Source organism: Scyliorhinus torazame, chromosome 3 (genome assembly GCF_047496885.1).
Source record: "Scyliorhinus torazame isolate Kashiwa2021f chromosome 3, sScyTor2.1, whole genome shotgun sequence".
Classification (NCBI taxonomy): Eukaryota; Metazoa; Chordata; class Chondrichthyes; order Carcharhiniformes; family Scyliorhinidae; genus Scyliorhinus; species Scyliorhinus torazame.
Genome location: NC_092709.1, coordinates 10,800,857 through 10,820,445, shown reverse-complemented (window position 1 = coordinate 10,820,445; position 19,589 = coordinate 10,800,857). Strand labels below are relative to the sequence as shown.

The window sequence follows — 19,589 nt, the reverse complement described above, 5'->3', positions numbered from 1 at the left end:
GTGGGGAATGGAAAATCCTGCCGTTTAACTCATTCAAAATCCTTCCACTTGCGCCGAGTTTAAAATCACGTCCGGTTGCTCTGGTAGCCAAGACAAGCATCGTGAACACAACCTTTGGCCTACTGTTTGTATTCTCATCCAAAGAATCACCAGACCGCCTGTCTGCAGAAACCAAGCAACTCAGCACACAAAGGAAGAGCTCCAAGCATAAGCATGAGCTTTATCTTCAAATCACCTATTGGCTCCAGAGGTACGGGCTGTCTCCGAGGTCCAGTGGTTGCCCAGTCTATCAGTCGGGGCTGGGTACACGGAGACTGCTCCGAGTTCACAGAGTGTTTAATTCATCCAGGACACACCTGATTGGGTTGTCATCCAGTTCACCAGCAATTTGCATGAGTGTCAGTCCGTGCACCCGGGGGGGGGGGGGGGGGGAGGGGGGGGGGGGGGTGTGGGGGCTAGGCTGAGCAAACCATCAAGGGGCTGTTACGACTACGCCATCTGGTGGTAAATGGCATTTGCTCGGCAGATCTGACACTTTGTCACGATTAAGAAAGTTTTCGCAGCAATTTCTGCCCTGAGTAAAATCGTTTCACTCGGACGATTATGTCGCAGGGCGTGTGCCTATTTTGCCATGCGCAATTAAGAAAGGCATAGGCCCCGGCCTGCTCCTTCAGCTGAAAGGTTTATGGACCAGCAGCTTGAGACCAATCATTCTCCATATATCGTGTCTGCTGTTCAGTGGCACACTGGCCTCAGACAGTGGTCATATTCTGTTACTTAACCCCTGCAGATTAAATCATCTCACCAAGTTCAATATTACATCAATAAATGCTCCCAAGCTCACTGTACCGAGGAGGGACACCCACACGGTGAATATTGTGCAGGGAGATTTCTTTTTGCTTCCCTTTTGAACGATTATTCTTGGCTCGAGCTGCAAGTGCTCACGGCATCGATGCCGGGTCAGGCGACAATATTCCCCCCCCCCCCCCCCACCTCCTCAAATCCCAACAAGGAGAGTAAAGCCTTTACAGGACCTCGAAACGTCCCAAACAGACTTCACAGACCGCGGTACTTTTGAAGTGTGCTCCCTGTTGTAATGTAGGAAATTGCCAGCTTATGCACAGTAAGATCCCACAATCAGCACTGCGGGGAAGACTCAATCATTTGTTTGGCTGAATGTTGGGGCTGATTGAGGTGCTGGGGGGCGCGAGGGGGGGGGGGGTTGCCAGGGCACCAAGGAGGACCTCCCTGCTCTTGTTCAAAGTAATGTTGTGGGATCTTTCACAGTCATCTAAGAGAAACTTCAACTGACCGCCTCGTCCAAAGGACGGCACCTCTGGCGGTGCAGCATTCCCTCAGTACTGCCCTGGAACCTTGATTCCAATCCAAACTGGTTGACTCCTTATCTTCAGTTTATGCCCCTTAGTCCTAGTGGATGGCACAGTAGCGTAGTGGTTAGCACTGTTGCTTCACAGCGCCAGGGTCCCGGGTTCGATTCCCGGCTTGGGTCCCTGTCTGTGCGGAGTCTGCACGTTCTCCTCGTGTCTGTGTGGGTTTCCTCCGGGTGCTCCGGTTTCCTCCCACAGGTCCCAGAAAACGTGCTTGTTAGGTGAATTGGACATTCCGAATTCTCCCTCTGTGAACCCGAACAGGCGCCGGAATGTGGCGACGAGGGGAATTTTCACAGTAACTTCATTGCAGTGTTAATGTAAGCCTACTTGTGACAATAATAAAGATTATTATTATTATTGTTATTATTAAGTGCTCAAGTATCTGGATTGGGTCTTAAGCCCATGTCCAGCCTACTGAGAGGCGAGAGAGCTACCCGCTATGGCAGGCACGGGTAACAAACAAAATCCTTTGTCCGTGGGAACAGTGCCGAAGGCAGAATTTGGAAGCGTGGCACCTCAGGTGGGATTTTCCTGCCCTACCCACCCGCTGAAAGGCAATGGACTTTTGGCTGGGAGGGGCTACTTCCCCCGGGACGGGCCCCACCAGGTCGAGACTGGCAAATCCGGGGGCCTTGCCTGTATCGGGAAACTGGGCTTATCATTCTCTGAATTTCCACCTTCCGAACTGAGAGAGGGTTGGGTCTATCCAAAGGGATTGCTGCCACAAAAGAAATGGATGATAAAACAATTAAAAGGACCCAGAAAGAAACAGAGTCAGAGCCTTTCAGGCCTCCAGAGAGACTTTCAGAAATTCTGAACTATGTCATGAAACCTCCCAACTGAGCGTGTTCCAATATTTGCATCTTCTGTTGGTGAGGGGAGCTGGAATATAGCACAGCTCAGTGACGCCTAACTGCCACGAAAGCCATTCATCAATTTGCTGTTCTAAAAACATTTCATATAAGCATATTAGCGGCAGAAGAAGGCCACTCGGCCCCTCGAGCCTGCTCTGCCATTCAATGAGATCATTGCTGAGCTAATTGAGACCTTAATTCCACCTCCCACCTACCCTTGATAATCTTTCACCCCTTTGCTCTGCCTTAAAAATATTCGAAGGGTGGAAATCCCCAGCCTCTCTTGCCGGCGGGATCTTCCCATGTTGCCGAAGCCGACCCCCCCCCCCCACCACCCCCCCCCCCCCCCCCACCCCCACCATATGGAATAGGGGTGGCTCTGTCCAATAAAATGGAAGATGGCTCAGAGAGATCAGAGAGGTCAATGGCCTTCGCATCCAGAACTCCTCCAATGCCGATCAGAAAAACGCACAGATCGAGAAAGAAAGTCTTGTCATCATCTACCTCATCAAAAAATTTCACCGGTATGTTTACGGACATCGCTTCACAATAATAACTGAACACAAGCCTCTATTGGGGCTCCTCCATGAAGACAGGCCGATACCTCCAATTGCCTCCGCTAGGGTTCAGCGGTGGGCCTTTGTAGCCACCTGGGTTGGCCACTTCCCGACGTAAAATGGAGAACAGCAAAGGTTGAAGGGAAATTCAGCCAACACAGGCAAAAACTAGCAGGTGCAAGTTTACTGTGTATTAAACTCTGCAAAAGCCCAGACAGCATCGATACAAGCAGCCATCTGCATAGTAATGTAGCAGCCATCTACATAGTAATGAGCGATCCCCGGGTCCAATTGAAACATTTAAGGTAAACAAAGCCAAGCCAGACTCCTCGGCGCCAGCAGGAGCCAACACAAAAGATGTTAACGGGCACGTAAAGACTGCCCATCGATCAGGGAACCGCTCCAGTATTGGAGAAATCGAACCAAGCGATTGGAACGAAGTTCAATCACTTGAAACCAGGTACGGGGTCCACCCCGAAAGGCGGGAAGCCCCTGGGGACTATAAAGTAAAGTCCTCAAGTTCAAATCGTCCTTCTTGACAGGGTCACTCAGCAACGCGAACCAACCCTTGACAGTGACCTGTCCAGCTGCCTCCAAAGAACGCAAGTTTCAAGTCAATGCTCGCTACGAGATAGGCGCTCCTCGCTACCAGTCCATACCAGCTTTTGAATCCCGCAGACTCAGAACCCGAACGAAAGGCCATTTGTTCCCCTGACCTGGTGGGCCAGTCCGAAGCTAAGTATTGGCCTGTTAGTGATAGAAATAGCTTAAAAAGTAGAGTTTATGCATGAGTAGCGATTAACTGTGTATAATAAATGTGCTTTGATTTGAATCTTACTAATTGGCATATTGAGTTATTGATCAGTACTTTAACTTGAACCTCGTGGCGGTATCATAAAGATACCTGGCGACTCTAGAGCAAAGGTTATAAAACAGAGCCAATTGAACCAACCAAAAGTTGGCAACATCTTGTTGCTGGCGGCCCACGATTACCTCTTCCAGCACAGCCCAGGCACCCAAATTTAAAATATTGATGCACTGAGTCAGCTCCTACTTCCAAAGAACCTGGCACAACCACCCGTGCATCAAGAAATCGCCCTGGCACTAAACGTTCTTGACACTTTGTTAGTATCGGTCAGGTCATATAAAGAACTGTTTGCTACGCGGCCCAGTCATGAAGCGTATGATCCTAACCAGGTGCTATCATGATAAATCTGATCAGTTAAAGCCTTACCTCGCTCATAAAGGTGGACTCAGTTGTAAGCATGAGTCATACTCTGGGGTTCCCGAGGGGTGGTAGCACCCCCAGCAAGAGAGCCACTGTTGCAGGAATTGCAGTGCCCATCAAAAATGAAATGCAACTTACGAGGTATATTTGGTGGTCCGGCATAAATACGGATATTAACACATGGGGCGCCAATGCAACCCCTGCCAGACACAGCAAGTGTTGACACCCACAGCCAACCCCACGCCCGTGGGAATAACACGGCCACCCATGAACGAGGATACATGTGGACTTTGCAGTTCTTGGATAGAATGTTCCTCATATTGGTTGAAGCTCAAAGTGATTGCACGCTCAATTGATGGGGTGGCGAACTCAGCGGCCAAATTAGAGGCCCTGAGCCCATGGCCTTCCTGAAACAATAGTGTCTGACAACAGCACTGCGTTCACTGGAGAAGAGTGTCAACACTTTGTGCAAACAAATGACATTTAGCTGACTAGAACGTTCCCCTGTCACTCTGCCTCAATTGGGTTAGCGGCGAGCGCTGTGCAGACGTTCAAAGCAGCAATGAAGAAGCAGGCCAGAAGACCACTCTGCCTTAGGTTGGCCAACTTTCTTCTATCTAATAACACAACCCCCCACCAACCCCCCACCCCCCCCCCCCCCCCCCCACCCTCCGCCTCAACCTCCCCGACGCCACCACAGGTGTCACACTGACGGAATTACACAAGGGCTGTCGCCTATGGATACGATTAGATTTGGTTTTCCCGAATCCCATCCAAACAGCCCACACCACCTCCCGTCCAATAAATGAGAGGGGGTGGTATTGTCACTGCACTAGTGACCCAGAGGCCCATGGTAATTCTCTGCGGACCATTCTTCCAATCCCACCACAGCAGATGGTGAAATTTGAATTCAATAAAAATCTAGAATTAAACGTCCGACGATGACCATGAAACCATTGCCGATTGTCACAAAAACCCATCTGGTTCACGAACGTCCTTTAATGAAGGAAATCTGCCGTCCTTACCCGGTCTGGTCTACATGTGACTCCAGACCCACAGCAATGTGGTTGACTCTTAAATGCCCTATGACCAAATAGACCACTCCGTTCAAGGGCAATTAGCGATGGTCACCAAATGCTGGCCCAGCCAGCAACGCCCACATCCCATGAACAAATAAAAGAATAAAATAAAATAAACTGGGTAAACATGATTTCCCTTTCACAAAACCAAGTTGACTCTGCCTGATGGCGCTGAAGTTTTCCAAATGCCCTGTTATAACGTATTTAATAAAACCTCGATCATTTTCCCCATGTAAGGCTAACTGGCCTGTAGTTTCCTGCTTTCTGTCTCCCTCCCTTTTTGAATAAAGGGGCTGCAATGGCTATTTTCTAATCTCATGGATGCTTCTCTGAATCTGGGGAATTTTGGAAATTTAAAATCAATGCATCAGCTATCTCACTAGACGCTTCTTTTATGATCCTCGGATGAAGTCCTGTAGCTCCAGCAATTTACTCAGTGCCAATTCCCTGGTGGTTGTAATTTTCCTTACTTCCTCCTTCCCTTCCAGTTCCCCAATGACTTGTATTCTCTAAAGTGAGGACCGATGCAAGATAGTGGTTCAATTCATTTGCCATATCTTTATTTTCCGTTATTAATACTCCGGACTCACTTTCTATCGCACCAACACTCACTTTGTTACCTCTTTTCTTATTTAAATGTCCAGAGAGGCTCATACTATCTGTCCCTTTTGTAATCGACTTCAGCCCTCGAAGGTCGCTGTACCCCAACAATTCTGGCCCCTTGCACATCCTCAATTTTCATTATTGCTATCCGTGGCCCTCAGCCCTACGCTCTGGAATTCCCGCCGTAAGACTCGCCAGATCTTTCTCCTCCTTGAAGATGCTCCTTTAGCAAGGAGCTGCTTTAAAATCATTATGAAGGTCGTTTCCCACCCCCCCACTTCCCTTTCCCCGTCCCGGCACCTGATCTCTGACTGACAGCTCACTCCAGGTGGGCTTCACGTCCGTTGCTATTGACCAGACGTACCTGATTTTCAGCTAGTCCATGTCCTAATAGTAGAGCTGAGAACAGGAAGCCCTGCAGTCAATAGTCACTCTGACCTCTGCCCGAAACTACGTCAAATCCACTGCACAGATATGGATCACGACCAATTCCAGTGCCAGGGGTCTTTGATCCGTCTGTTTACCTCTTCCAAATGTAAAGTTCCGTCCTGTTTACTCCGTGATTATTCCCTTATTTCCACATTCTTTTATTTTTGCCGTGGCATTTTTGATCCATGGATGATTAATGGCCACCTGATTTTAAGACAAGCAGTCTGCATCTTTCATTCAAGCAGCAGAATCCAGGAGCCAGTGCTGCTTTAAACAGGAGCTGCAGACGGGCCGGCTCCAAAGAGGGAGATGGGGTTGGGACTTGGTTTGATTGATTGGCTGGTGGTCGAAGGATTGGACCAAAAGGCTGTGCTCTGCCCAGTAACAGGTGGTGATTGGATCCTATTCCACTGGGATGTGTTTCCAGAGTCCCAAGGTTTGCGTTTGGCTCAGTTTTGATTCTGGCAGCACGGTGAAGGGATCCAACTAATTCTCCCCAGAAAGATCCAGCTAACTCTCCCCAGAGAGATCCAGCTAACTCTCCACAGAAAGATCCAGCTAACTCTCCCCAGAGAGATCCAGCTAACTCTCCACAGAGAGATCCAGCTAACTCTCCCCAGAGAGATTCAGCTAAATCTCCCCAGAAAGATCCAGCTAAATCTCCCCAGAGAGATCCAGCTAACTCTCTCCAGGAAGATCCAGCTAAATCTCTCCAGAGAGATCAAGCTAACTCTCTCCAGAGAGATCCAGCTAACTCTCCCCAGAGAGATCCAGCTAACTCTGTCCAGAGAGATCCAGCTAACTCTCTCCAGAGAGATCCAGCTAACTCTCCCCAGAGAGATCCAGCTAACTCTCTCCAGAGAGATCCAGCTAACTCTCTCCAGGCAGATCCAGCAAACTCTCCTGAGAAAGATCCAGCTAACTCTCCCCAGAGAGATCCAGCTAACTCTCCCCAGAGAGATCCAGCTATCTCCCAGAGAGATCCAGCTAACTCTCTCCAGAGAAATCCAGCTAACTCTCTCCAGAGAGATCCAGCTAACTCTCCCCTGGCAGATCCAGCAAACTCTCCTGAGAAAGAAACAGCTAACTCTCCCTAGAGAGATCCAGCTAACTCTCCCCAGAGAGATCCAGCTAAGTCTCCCCTGGCAGATCACAAACTCTCCCCGGGGAGATCCAGCTAACTCTCTCCAGAGAGATCCAGCTAACTCTCCCCAGAGAGATCCAGCTAACTCTCTCCAGAGAGATCCAGCTAACTCTCTCCAGAGAGATCCAGCTAACTCTCCCCAGAGAGATCCAGCTAACTCTCTCCAGAGAGATCCAGCTAACTCTCTCCAGAGAGATCCAGATAACTCTGCCCAGAGCGATCCAGCTAACTCTCCCCAGAGAGATCCAGCTAACTCTCCCCAGAAAGATCCAGCTAACTCTCCGCAGAGCGATCCAGCTAACTCTCCCGAGAGAGATCCAGCTAACTCTCCCCAGAGAGATCCAGCTAACTCTCCCCAGAGAGATCCAGGTAACTCTCCCCAGAGAGATCCAGCTAACTCTCCCCAGAGAGATCCAGCTAACTCTCCCCAGAGGGATCCAGCTAACTCTCCCCAGAGAGATCCAGCTAACTCTCCCCAGAAAGATCAAGCTAACTCTCTCCCGGAGAGATCCAGCTAACTCTCTCCAGAGAGATCCAGCTAACTCTCCCCAGAGAGATCAAGCTAACTCTCTCCAGAGAGATCCAGCTAACTCTCTCCAGAGAGATCCAGCTAACTCTCCCCAGAGAGATCCAGCTAACTCTCTCCAGAGAGATCCAGCTAACTCTCTCCAGAGAGATCCAGATAACTCTGCCCAGAGCGATCCAGCTAACTCTCCCCAGAGAGATCCAGCTAACTCTCCCCAGAAAGATCCAGCTAACTCTCTCCCGGAGAGATCCAGCTAACTCTCCCCAGAGAGATTCAGCTAACTCTCCCCAGAGAGATCCAGCTAACTCTCCCCGGAAAGATCCAGCTAACTCCCCCCAGAGAGATCCAGCTAACTATCCCCAGAGAGATCCAGCTAAATCTCCCCAGAGAGATCCAGCTAACTCTCTCCAGAGAGATCCAGCTAACTCTCTCCAGGCAGATCCAGCAAACTCTCCTGAGAAAGATCCAGCTAACTCTCCCCAGAGAGATCCAGCTAACTCTCTCCAGAGAGATCCAGATAACTCTGCCCAGAGCGATCCAGCTAACTCTCCCCAGAGAGATCCAGCTAACTCTCCCCAGAAAGATCCAGCTAACTCTCTCCCGGAGAGATCCAGCTAACTCTCCCCAGAGAGATTCAGCTAACTCTCCCCAGAGAGATCCAGCTAACTCTCCCCGGAAAGATCCAGCTAACTCCCCCCAGAGAGATCCAGCTAACTATCCCCAGAGAGATCCAGCTAAATCTCCCCAGAGAGATCCAGCTAACTCTCTCCAGAGAGATCCAGCTAACTCTCTCCAGGCAGATCCAGCAAACTCTCCTGAGAAAGATCCAGCTAACTCTCCCCAGAGAGATCCAGCTAACTCTCCCCAGAGAGATCCAGCTATCTCCCAGAGAGATCCAGCTAACTCTCTCCAGAGAAATCCAGCTAACTCTCTCCAGAGAGATCCAGCTAACTCTCCCCAGAGAGATCCAGCTAACTCTCCCCAGAGAGATCCAGCTAACTCTCTCCAGAGAGATCCAGCTAACTCTCCCCAGAAAGATCCAGCTAACTCTCCCCTGGCAGATCCAGCAAACTCTCCTGAGAAAGATCCAGCTAACTCTCCCCAGAGAGATCCAGCTAACTCTCTCCAGAGAAATCCAGCTAACGCTCCCCAGAGAGATCCAGCCAACTCTCCCCAGAGAGATCCAGCTAACTCTCCCCAGAGAGATCCAGCTATCTCCCAGAGAGATCCAGCTAACTCTCTCCAGAGAAATCCAGCTAACTGTCTCCAGAGAGATCCAGCTAACTCTCCCCTGGCAGATCCAGCAAACTCTCCTGAGAAAGATCCAGCTAACTCTCTCCAGAGAGATCCAGCTAACTCTCCCCAGAGAACCAGCTAACTCTCTCCAGAGAGATCCAGCTAACTCTCTCCAGAGAGATCCAGCTAACGCTCCCCAGAGAGATCCAGCTAACTCTCTCCAGAGAGATCCAGCTAACTCTCTCCAGAGAGATCCAGCTAACTCTCCCCAGAGAGATCCAGCTAACTCTCCCCAGAGAGATCCAGCTAACTCTCCCCAGAAAGATCCAGCTAACTCTCCCCAGAGAGATCCAGCTAACTCTCCCCAGAGAGATCCAGCTAACCCTCTCCCAGAGAGATCCAGCTAACTCTCTCCAGAGAGATCCAGCTAACTCTCTCCAGAAAGATCCAGCTAACTCTCCCCAGAGAGATCCAGCTAACTCTCCCCAGAGAGATCCAGCTAACTCTCCCCAGAGAGATCCAGCTAACTCTCCCCAGAGAGATCCAGCTAACTCTCTCCAGAGAGATCCAGCTAACTCTCCCCAGAGAGACCCAGCTAATTCTCTCCAGAAAGATCCAGCTAACTCTCTCCGGAAAGTTCCTACCCCAGTGGGACGTCGGCACGTTCTCACCGTGTCTGCGTGGGTTTCCTCCGGGTGCTCCGGTTTCCTCCCACACGTCCCGAAAGACGTGCTTGTTAGGTGAATTGTACATTCTGAATTCTCCCTCTATGTACCCGAACAGGCGCCGGAGTGTGGCGACTGGGGGATTTTCACAGTAATTTCATTGCAGTGTTAATGTCAGCCTAGTTGTGACAATAAAGATTATTATTATTTTCAATATAACTGCTGCCTCACAATGGTCATCACATTCTTGTTCCAAAGTTTTAAATTTGTGAATAAGAACCTGGTACAAATATTGAAGCTATGTTTAAACACATAAATTGCCCGAAGTAGCAATGGAAGTTGATAATGCCAATTGATAAGAGTATAAAGCTCTGGGGTCAATGTAAGAAAACTAGCTTGAGGTTGTATTAGCTTTTGTAGAACCTTGATTAGACCACAGTTGAAGTACTTTGCACAGCACTGATCTCCCTAGTCACAAAAGGATATTAAATGCTGAAGAAGTGCTCACAGAACTTGTACCCCTATTAAAAAGAATGCTCCTCATTCAAACAGAAAAGTAAGATTGGTATCAGATTCTTCTTTACAAATGTAAAACTTTGGTTTTTGAGAAGTATTGCTGTCAAACGGGGACACAATTGTGTCTGTGATGTGTGAAATCCCTGCCGACACATCACCGACTACACTGAAGCATTACTTCCATCAGTGGATGCCCGCAGTCTCTCTCTATATGTAGGTTTACATTGTAACTTTTTAGCAACAACCTCTGAAAACCATCAATCGTAGATGCTGCCCCCTTGAGACAAGGTATTCTCACAGAAAGGTTATTTGAGAAGCCAAGACCCAAACAAAGGACAATTTCTCGAGCAATGAGCCCACTGAACTCACACTGATGGATTTTCAAAGGCTGAGTGACTGACAATTTTCCCCTCGTCGTCCTTCTTACTCATCATATATTCACCAAGAGGTGAAATGCTGCATTGCAGCAGGGTCTTCCGTAGCACCGCCAGTTCTGAAATGGGAGTTGACGTAAATGGGGGGAGAAAAGGCTCGAGGAAAAGGACCCATTGGCATTTAAAATTTTCACCAGCAGGTTTGTAAAGAAGGTAAGAACCAATAGCACAAGTAGTTCTGGCTGTTGTACCTTGCGCAATTGAATGGAAATGGCAGAGACTGTCTCTCACCAGTGCGCGGAAATTCACTCCTTCGTTTGACCGGTGGATGACGTCCAATGCAGCATTACTGTTTATTCAGTTACAGAGTTATTTAGAAATGCATGTTTGGACCGACCAGTCATTACATCGGAGACACAGGATGGAATGTAATGCTTCCTCATAGGTGAGAAGAGGAGGGAGGGGCATTTGATCAGACAGGAGGGTGTGGGATGGAGATCCTGCTGTTTTCCGGCCTCCCTCTGGTTAAGTTGGGGGTGGGAAGACTTGCAGGTGGCGTTCCTGCCCAGATCCCAATTGAGGCCCTTTGATAGTTGCAGGATACTTTGAGAGGGTGCCTGCCAATGCATATGGGATCTTGGGCTCCATAATCTGAGGCGCTGAATATGTTTTGTTATTAAATTTTTGCCTAGTTCGAACAAGATCACTTTAAGAGTTTGACCATGTGATGTATTGATGGTGCCATCGGCAGTTTGGGAGGGCTAGTTAAGCAGCCTACGGAGAAAACGCCTTTCCAATAAAGCTATCCCTAGAACCCCACCTAACCTTTTGGACCCTGAAGGGCAATTTATCATGGTCAATCCACCTAATCTGCACATGTTTTGACTGTGGGAGGAAACCGGAGCACCCGGAGGAAACCCACGCAGGCATGGGGAGAATGTGCAAACTCCACACAGTCACTAAAAGTCGGAATTGAACCCGGGTCCTTGGAGCTGTGAGGCAGCAGTGCTAACCACTGTGCTTTGGTTAGGCCCTGACTATAATTTTTCCCCCAGTTCTGCTCAGCACACCTTAGGAAGGATGCGAGGGTCCTCGAGACAGTGATTTACCAGAATGGTTCCATGGATGACGGATTTTAGTTACAAGGTGAAAAAGGAAAGGTTAGGGCTTCTCCTTGGCACAAAGGAGAGTTGCTGGAGGAGTGCAAGATTGTGACAGGAACTGTTTTCTTTACCTGGTGGCACATGGGTAATAATAATAATCTTTATTATTGTCACAAGTAGACTTACATTAACACTGCAATGAAGTTACTGTGAAGAACCCCTAGTCGCCACACTCCAGCGCCTGTTCGGGTACACAGAGGGAGAATTCAGAATGTTCTAATTGCCTACTAGCACATCTTTCGGGAGTTGTGGGAGGAAACCGGAGCACCCGGAGGAAACCCATGCAGACACGGGGAGAACGTGCAGTCTCCGCACAGTCAGTGACCCAAGCCGGGAATCGAACCTGGGACTCTGGCGCTGTGAAGCAACATTGCTAACCACTGTGCCACCATGCTGCCCAAATTTTTAAGATTTGGGGCAAGAGATGCAGGGGAATGTAATGAAGGCTTTATTTAACACAGTGTGTGGTAATGACCTAGAATCTATTACCCATGAAAGTGGTGGAAATGCAAACAACCAATTGTTTCAGTAGACATTGGACAGACACTTGAAGGAAATGAACTTGCAAGGTTTTGAGATCAGGTGGGTGAATGGGACTGACTGGATTGTCCTGCGTGAGCCAGCCTGGACTTGTGAGGCCAAATGGCCTCCTTCTCTGACATAACAACTCTATGCACTACCGACAAAGAACCATAGAAAAGTAACGGCACAGCAATAGACCATTCAGCCCATCTTGTCTGTGGCAGCTGAAGACAAAACTAGCTGCCCATTATAATCGTATCTTCCAGCATCCAGTCCGTAGCCCTGCAGTTTACAGCACTTCACGTGTAGGTCCAGGTACCTGGGTTGGAGATTTCTGCCTCAACAACTCGTCCAAGCAATGAATTCCAGACACCTACCGGCCTCTGGGTGAAAACGTTTTCATAATATCCTTTCAAACCCTTCTACCAATCACCCAGGAGGTCTTGTGGCACAGTCCCTTCCCCTGGACCAGAAGCGTCAGGTTCAAGTCCATGACAGGGCTTGTTGGCCATGAAGGAGAGTTCATAACACAGTTCAACGAGCTGATTCTCAGCTCATGAATCCTTCCCCCACTATTCCCCAAAGGGGGAAAAAATGTGTTTGGGAAGATCTGCTTGAAAAAAAACAATCACCTTAAATCTGTACCCTCTTGGTAATTGGCCTCTCTGCTCGGGGAAACAAATCTTCCCCGTCTCTCTATCTAGGCCCCTCGTAATTTTGTAAACCGCAATCAAGTTAACCCTCAGCCTCCTGTGCTCGAAGGAAACCAACCCTCGCCCACGGAATCTTTCCTCATGGCTGCAATTTCCCAGCCCTGGCAACACCCTTGTAAATTTCCTCTGCTCTCTCTCCACAACACTTATGTCCTTCCTGTCAGGTGGTGACCAGAACTGTACACAAAGTTCCAGCTGTGGCCTCACCAAATTTTATGTTCCAGCATTACATCCTTACTTTCGTATTCTATACCTCGCGCAGTAAAGGAAAACACTCCATATGCCTTATTCATCACCGATTCTGTCACCTTCAAGGACATCGCTCCGTGATCTCTCACTTCCTCTAGCACTGGGCTAAATCGCTGGCTTTTAAAGCAGACCAAGGCAGGCCAGCAGCACGGTTCAATTCCCATACCAGCCTCCCCGAACAGGCGCCGGAATGTGGCGACTAGGGGCTTTTCACAGTAACTTCATTTGAAGCCTACTTGTGACAATAAGCAATTTTCATTTCGTTTCTCAAGGTCACCCTGTTTATTGAGTGTTCCTTTGCTTTGTTTGTCCTCCCACAATACATTATCTCACACTTCTCCAGATTGAAATCTATCAACCACTTTAATGCTCACTCAACCAAATCATTGATATAATTCTGGAGCCCACAGCTATCCTTTTCACTATGTACTACACGGCCAATTTTTATATCCTCTGCAAATTTTTCAATCATGCCTCCCACTTTTAAGTCGAAGTCATTCATGTATAGAACAAACAGCAAGGGCCCCATTTTCAGCCCTGTGGAGCATCACTTGTAACTGCTTTCCATTGTATGAAACATCCGATCATTACCCTTTGTTTCTTACCACTGCGACAATTTTGGATTCAACCTGCCAAATTCTCCTATTTCCCTCAGGCTTTTACTTTTCTGACAAGACTGCCATGTGGGACCTTGTCAAATGCCTTCCTGAAATCCATGTAGACAGCATCTACTACACTACCCTCAACACTCCTCATTGTTACTTTCTCACAAAATTCAATTAAGTTAGTACGGCAAGACTTTCCCTTAACAAAACCATGGTGACTACCCCATGATTAATCCCTGCCCTAATAAGTGACAGTTCATCCTGGCTCTCAGAATTGGTACAAATAATTTCCCCACTACCAAAGTCAAACCGACTGGTCTATAATTATTTTACCTACCCATCGCCCCCTTTTTAAACAGTGGTACGGCACTCACAAACATCCAATCCCCTGGGACCTTGTATCTAGTGAAGATTGAAAAATTATCCTCAGGGCATCCGTTATTTACTCCTTGGCTTCCTTTGACTGCCTTTGTGACAATCCATCTGACCCTGGATTATTTATCGATCTTCAAGGATGTCAGTTCCTCCAGCACTTCCTCTCACTTTAGCTCTTAATGTGCCTAATATTTCACACTTCTCCTCATTAACTAGAATGGCTGCATCATGCCTCTCCTTCGTGAAGACAGAGAGAAACGTACCCAATGAGAACCCTGTCCAGATCTTCTGTATCAATCCACATGTTACCGTGTAGATTTCTGATAGGCCCTGCTATCTTTTCCTTAGATAGCCTCGTGCTCTTCATGTGCTGATAAAACATCTTTGGATTTTCCCTGACTTACCTGCCAATATTCCTTCATTCCTCTATTTGCTTTCCCCATTTCATTTTTTACTTCACACCCCCACCCCTCCCCCCCCCCCCCCCACCCCTGTACTGTCTGTACTCCTCTCAACTTTCTAGCGTATTCATTTTTTGTGACTGCCATAAACTTTCTTTTTCTGCTTTATTTTGCCCTGAATCATCTAGATAACAAAAGGAGCTCACAATTTGGCAGTGCCGCCCTTTTCCTTTGTGGGGAAATGCCTACATTATGTCCATGGAATCTCACTTTTGAATGCGTCCTCTTGTCTGTCATTGATTCCCCTTCCAATAATTCTATCCGGCCTAAATTCGCCAGGTCACCTCTCAGCTGCGTAAAATTTGTCTTTGCCCAATTTAGAACTTTTACTCTTGTTCTATTATTATATATTATAATTATGCAAAATCTAATTGCATTATGGCCGCCGCCTTCACAATGGTCGCTCAGTACTATTTCATCTCCTGAGACTAACTCTAGAAATGCGCTGCCTCTCATTGGGCTTGTTATGTGTTGGCTAAAAGGGTGCTACTGAATACAATTTAAGAATTTTGTACCCTCTGTGCCCTTCACACTGTTCATCTCCCCGTTGGCATTCAGGTAGTTGATGCCCCCAACTATTGCTGACCTATTGTTTTTGCGCTCAGACCTGTGCCTGCATATTTGCTCTTCTATCTCCCTCGCACTATTTGGGGGTGTATAGTACCATCCTAGAAGTGTTGCTGCCCCCTTTTCAATTCTGAGCTCAACCCATATGGCCTCATTTGATGCTTCATTCAGTACATCATCCCTCCTCACAGCACTAACAATCCCACTCTATCCTGTCCCACTGAACACCTGTCCAGAGATGTTGAGTTGCCAATTCTGCCCGTCTTTAAGCCAGGTTTCCATTACAGCTATGCTGCCACATGACTGTTGGTGCCCTCAGCTCATCGGATTTTTTTGCTACATTGCTTGCGTTTAAATTTATACCTTTTGACACTGCCAAATGAATGTGCTGTGCACGTTTTAACCATCGCTTCATCTGTCTTTCAGAGTCATTCGTTCATTTTCTGTCATCCACTTCCTGCTCTGTCTGAATTTGCCCAATCTGAATATGCCGTTAGATTCCCGTCCTACCAATCTAGTTTAAACCCTCCAGAACAACACTAGGAAATCTCCCTCCAAGGACATTTGCCCCATTCCTGTTCATTTTTTAAAAATGAATTTAGAGTACCCAGTTATTCTTTTCCAATTAAGGGGCAATTTAGCGTGGCTAATCCCCCTAACGTGCACATATTTAGGGGAGAATGTGCAAACTCCATATGGACAGTGACCCCGGGCCAGGATCGAACCTGGTTCCTCAGCGCTATAGGCAGCAGTGCTAACCACTGTGCCACCGTGCCGCCCAGCCATTCCTGTTCATGTGTAGACCACCCAGCTTGTACAGATCCCACTTTCCCCAGAACAGGTCCCAGTGCCGCAGGAATCTCCCTCGACACCACCTCTCCAGCCAAGTATTCAAAGAACAAAGAACAAAGAAAAGTACAGCACAGGAACAGGCCCTTCGGCCCTCCAAGCCTACGCCGACCATGCTGCCCATCCAAACTAAAATCTTCTACACTTCTGGGGTCCACATCCCTCTATTCCCATCCTATTCATGTATTTGTCAAGACGCCCCTTAAACATCACTATCGTCCCTGCTTCCACCATCTCTTCCGGCAGCGGGTTCCAGGCACCCACTACCCTCTGTGTAAAAACCTTGTCTCGTATATCTCCTCTAAACCTTGCCCCTAGTAATTGACCCCTCTACCCTGGGAAAATGTCTCTGACTATCCACTCTCTATGCCCCTCACAATATTCAAATGTCGCATTCTCCTATTTCTGCACTTGTGTGACAAGCTTGATTGCCGCATGCACAGTGATTTAAGAGCTGATTGCTCCATCTCTCTCTTTCTCTGTCCAATGATCAGGAGATTCAGAGTGCCTCTTCAGAATGACGTTGTACTTTACAAATGAAACTGTGATAAAGACTGACCGGCTGTACTCCAGAAAGGTTCGATGCATTGAGCAATAAATCCAGGCAAAGGTTACAATCTGGGCACTGGAGTTTGGGAGAAAAGTGGAAGTCATCAATCTCATCAATTTTCTTCACTCTCTCAGATACCCCACGACAACCCAGCCCTTGGACAAATGAACATTAAGTTCTGGGAACTAGCCATTAGCTCTGCAAATAACTCACAAGGGTAATTTGCTGCTCACATCCCTTTTAAGAGTGCTGACATTTCTGAAGCCATTATTAACTTTCCTTTTAAGTAAAAGTGTCCAACGAACCAACCTTAATCAAAGCTAATTAAATTACTATTATGCATTTAACTGGCTGTTGGAATTTCAACAGTAAGTATGAGCTCAAGGGTTACTCTTGATGGTCAATATTCAGAGTACACTTCAAATATATTTTTGAAGTGGTTCAGTACATATCAGAGAATCATAGAATCCCTACAGTGCAGAAGTAGGCCATTCGGCCCATCGAACTGCACTGACCCTTCGACTGACCACTCTATCCATGTCCACTCCCCCGTGCACCCCGCCTTATCACCGTAACCCCACAACCTAACCTGCCCATGCCTGGACACTAAAGGGCAAATTTTATCATGGCCAATCCACCTAACCTGCACATCTTTGGACTGTGGGAGGAAACCGGAGCACCCGGAGGAAACCCTTGCAGACACAGGGAGAACGTGCAAACTCCACAGTCACCCAAGGCCAGAATCGAACCCGGGTCCCTGGCGCTGTGAGGCAGCAGTGCCAACCACTGCGCCACCGTACCGCCTGTCATTGTGGGTGCCCTGGGTTTGTGAAAGCTGCCTTATAAATGTAAATTCTTTCTTTACATTTAGATGTAATAAGATGATATTGGAGATAAGAAGATTTAGCTTTGGGGAGGCGATGGAGAAAATTGAGTTATTTTCATTGGAATGGGGATATGAGAGAGATGCTCAGATGAAATAGAGTTCAGTGGGGCTTTAATAAGAGTTGGTGAAAAGACTTAGGGTTAGATCATTATGAGAATGAGAATATCCTTACACAGGTAGTTATTGAGGCACGGAATGTCGACACAAACAGTTTCAAAAAGGAAGTGGATAAATAATTTGCAGAAGAAAAGAAAACTCCTGAGGAGTAAGCCAGGGAATTGGGCTAAGTGATTAGCTTTTGCAAAGAGCCAGCAGACGTTGTGTTGGCTTTTGGCAACGCAGTAGGTGCAGTCACGGAAATTTGTGATTTCTTCAAAATGTGTGGAATCTGGTAATTATTTTTAAGAATCCTTGAAGAGTTCTTTTAAGAGTTTGCATCAATCGTAAAGCGATTAATTGTCACTTTCTTGGATAATAAGACATACTGGTCCACGAGGCCTGGTAACCCTTGACCTGGAAGCAGCACCAACAGGAAGGAAGTTAATGCTAGAGGTGACTGGTGGACACAAGGGAGAGCTTCAGACACACAGGAGAGCTTCAGACACAAACGAGACTTGGAGGCAGAAAGCATTGAGCATGCCCTTGTAGATACAATGAAGTGCTACAGCAAACTCCTGATACGTTTAGATGCAAGCCAAGCTCTCTCTAAAACAAAAGGGTCAGTGCTCTGTCAGTGAAAGGAAAAATAGAATTCTCAAAACTCTTGGCGAAGAAATGGACAACCGGGCCAAAAAGGACTGAATCATAGAAGGAGTGTGAATAGCACGTAAATATTAGTAGGAAAATAAGAAATCCTATGCACTAGAGGCTGAGTTGTAAAGTTGCCATTTTGTCCGGGGAATGAAGCTTGTGATTGCAGAAGACATATCTTTGTTGTATCGACCGTTTCAAGTGAGGTTCATCAATTTATTTGAAGTATCATTTGCTGGTTAGTTTGAGTGTAATTTGCATAGGTTCTGATTTGTGTTAAAGTGAAAGCTACAAAAAGTGGAACCTTGTTGGTAATTTCACCATTTGGGAGTCATTCAATGAATTTGATTATTTTGGTTCCAGGTTTCTCCATGGCGATTGTAAAAATGTGAATTTGGTGGTGTAAAATTCAACAATTCTACATGGAAACCACCACTCAGGCAATGAAGATAATGTTTGTTGCGGCGAATTCTAATGACCGGAAAGGGGTCATTTTGATTTAGTGGGTTAGCGTAAAACAGGTGATAATGACTCAGCACCTTGTTTCGCATCTTTCCCAATTTTGAAATGAGGATAGCGCACTCTGATAAAAATAACTTTGCAAGCTTTTCATTTCTCGATAGCAGAATAAAACGATAGACTCCCAAATCTTAGGGAAAAACTAGCATTTATAATTTTCACAGTATAATTTTCACAATGATCGCCGCTGGCAGACTTAATTTATGTGAGAGTTTTTAAAAGGATCAATAAATGCACTTTAGCATTATCATCGGAACTTGGGATACATTAAATGTTATACTTGAGACTCATAATGTCTCCTTCAAGCACCGTCTCTTGCACATATAAATCAAAAGGTTGCTGCATAAGATAAAGATACATGGCATTAAGGGGAAAGTAGTAGCATGGATAGAGGATTGGTTAATTAAAGAAAGCAAAGAGTGGGGATTAATGGGTGTTTCTCTGGTTGGCAATCAGTAGCTAGTGGTGTCCCTCAGGGATCAGTGTTGGGCCCACAACTGTTCATAATTTACATAGATGATTTGGAGTTGGGGACCAAGGGCAATGTGTCCAAGTTTGCAGATGACACTAAGATAAGTGGTAAAGCAAAAAGTGCAGAGGATACTGGAAGTCTGCAGAGGGATTTGGATAGGCTAAGTGAATGGGCTAGGGTCTGGCAGATGGAATACAATGTTGACAAATATGAGGTTATCCATTTTGGTAGGAATAACAGCAAACGGGATTATTATTGAAATGATAAAATATTAAAACATGCTGCTGTGCAGAGAGACCTGGGTGT

The 19,589-nt window shown here is 47.0% G+C and overlaps 1 protein-coding gene and 1 long non-coding RNA gene across 4 annotated transcripts in view; one reads left to right on the top strand and one right to left on the bottom strand.

Moving 5' to 3' along the window:
- Positions 1-19,589, bottom strand: part of stpg2 (sperm-tail PG-rich repeat containing 2) — a 649,746-nt gene that overhangs the window by 189,895 nt on the left and 440,262 nt on the right. The window lies entirely within an intron of this gene.
- The window catches only part of LOC140409469 (uncharacterized), a 57,599-nt gene that overhangs the window by 14,246 nt on the left and 23,764 nt on the right, over positions 1-19,589 (top strand). The window contains exon 1 of one of the 2 annotated variants that reach the window (XR_011940336.1): positions 18,125-18,368. The exons of the other annotated variant lie outside the window; for it this stretch is intronic. This is a non-coding gene — a long non-coding RNA (uncharacterized lncRNA). Of the gene's footprint in view, positions 1-18,124; positions 18,369-19,589 lie in introns of those variants that run through there. 2 annotated transcript variants of the gene reach the window in all.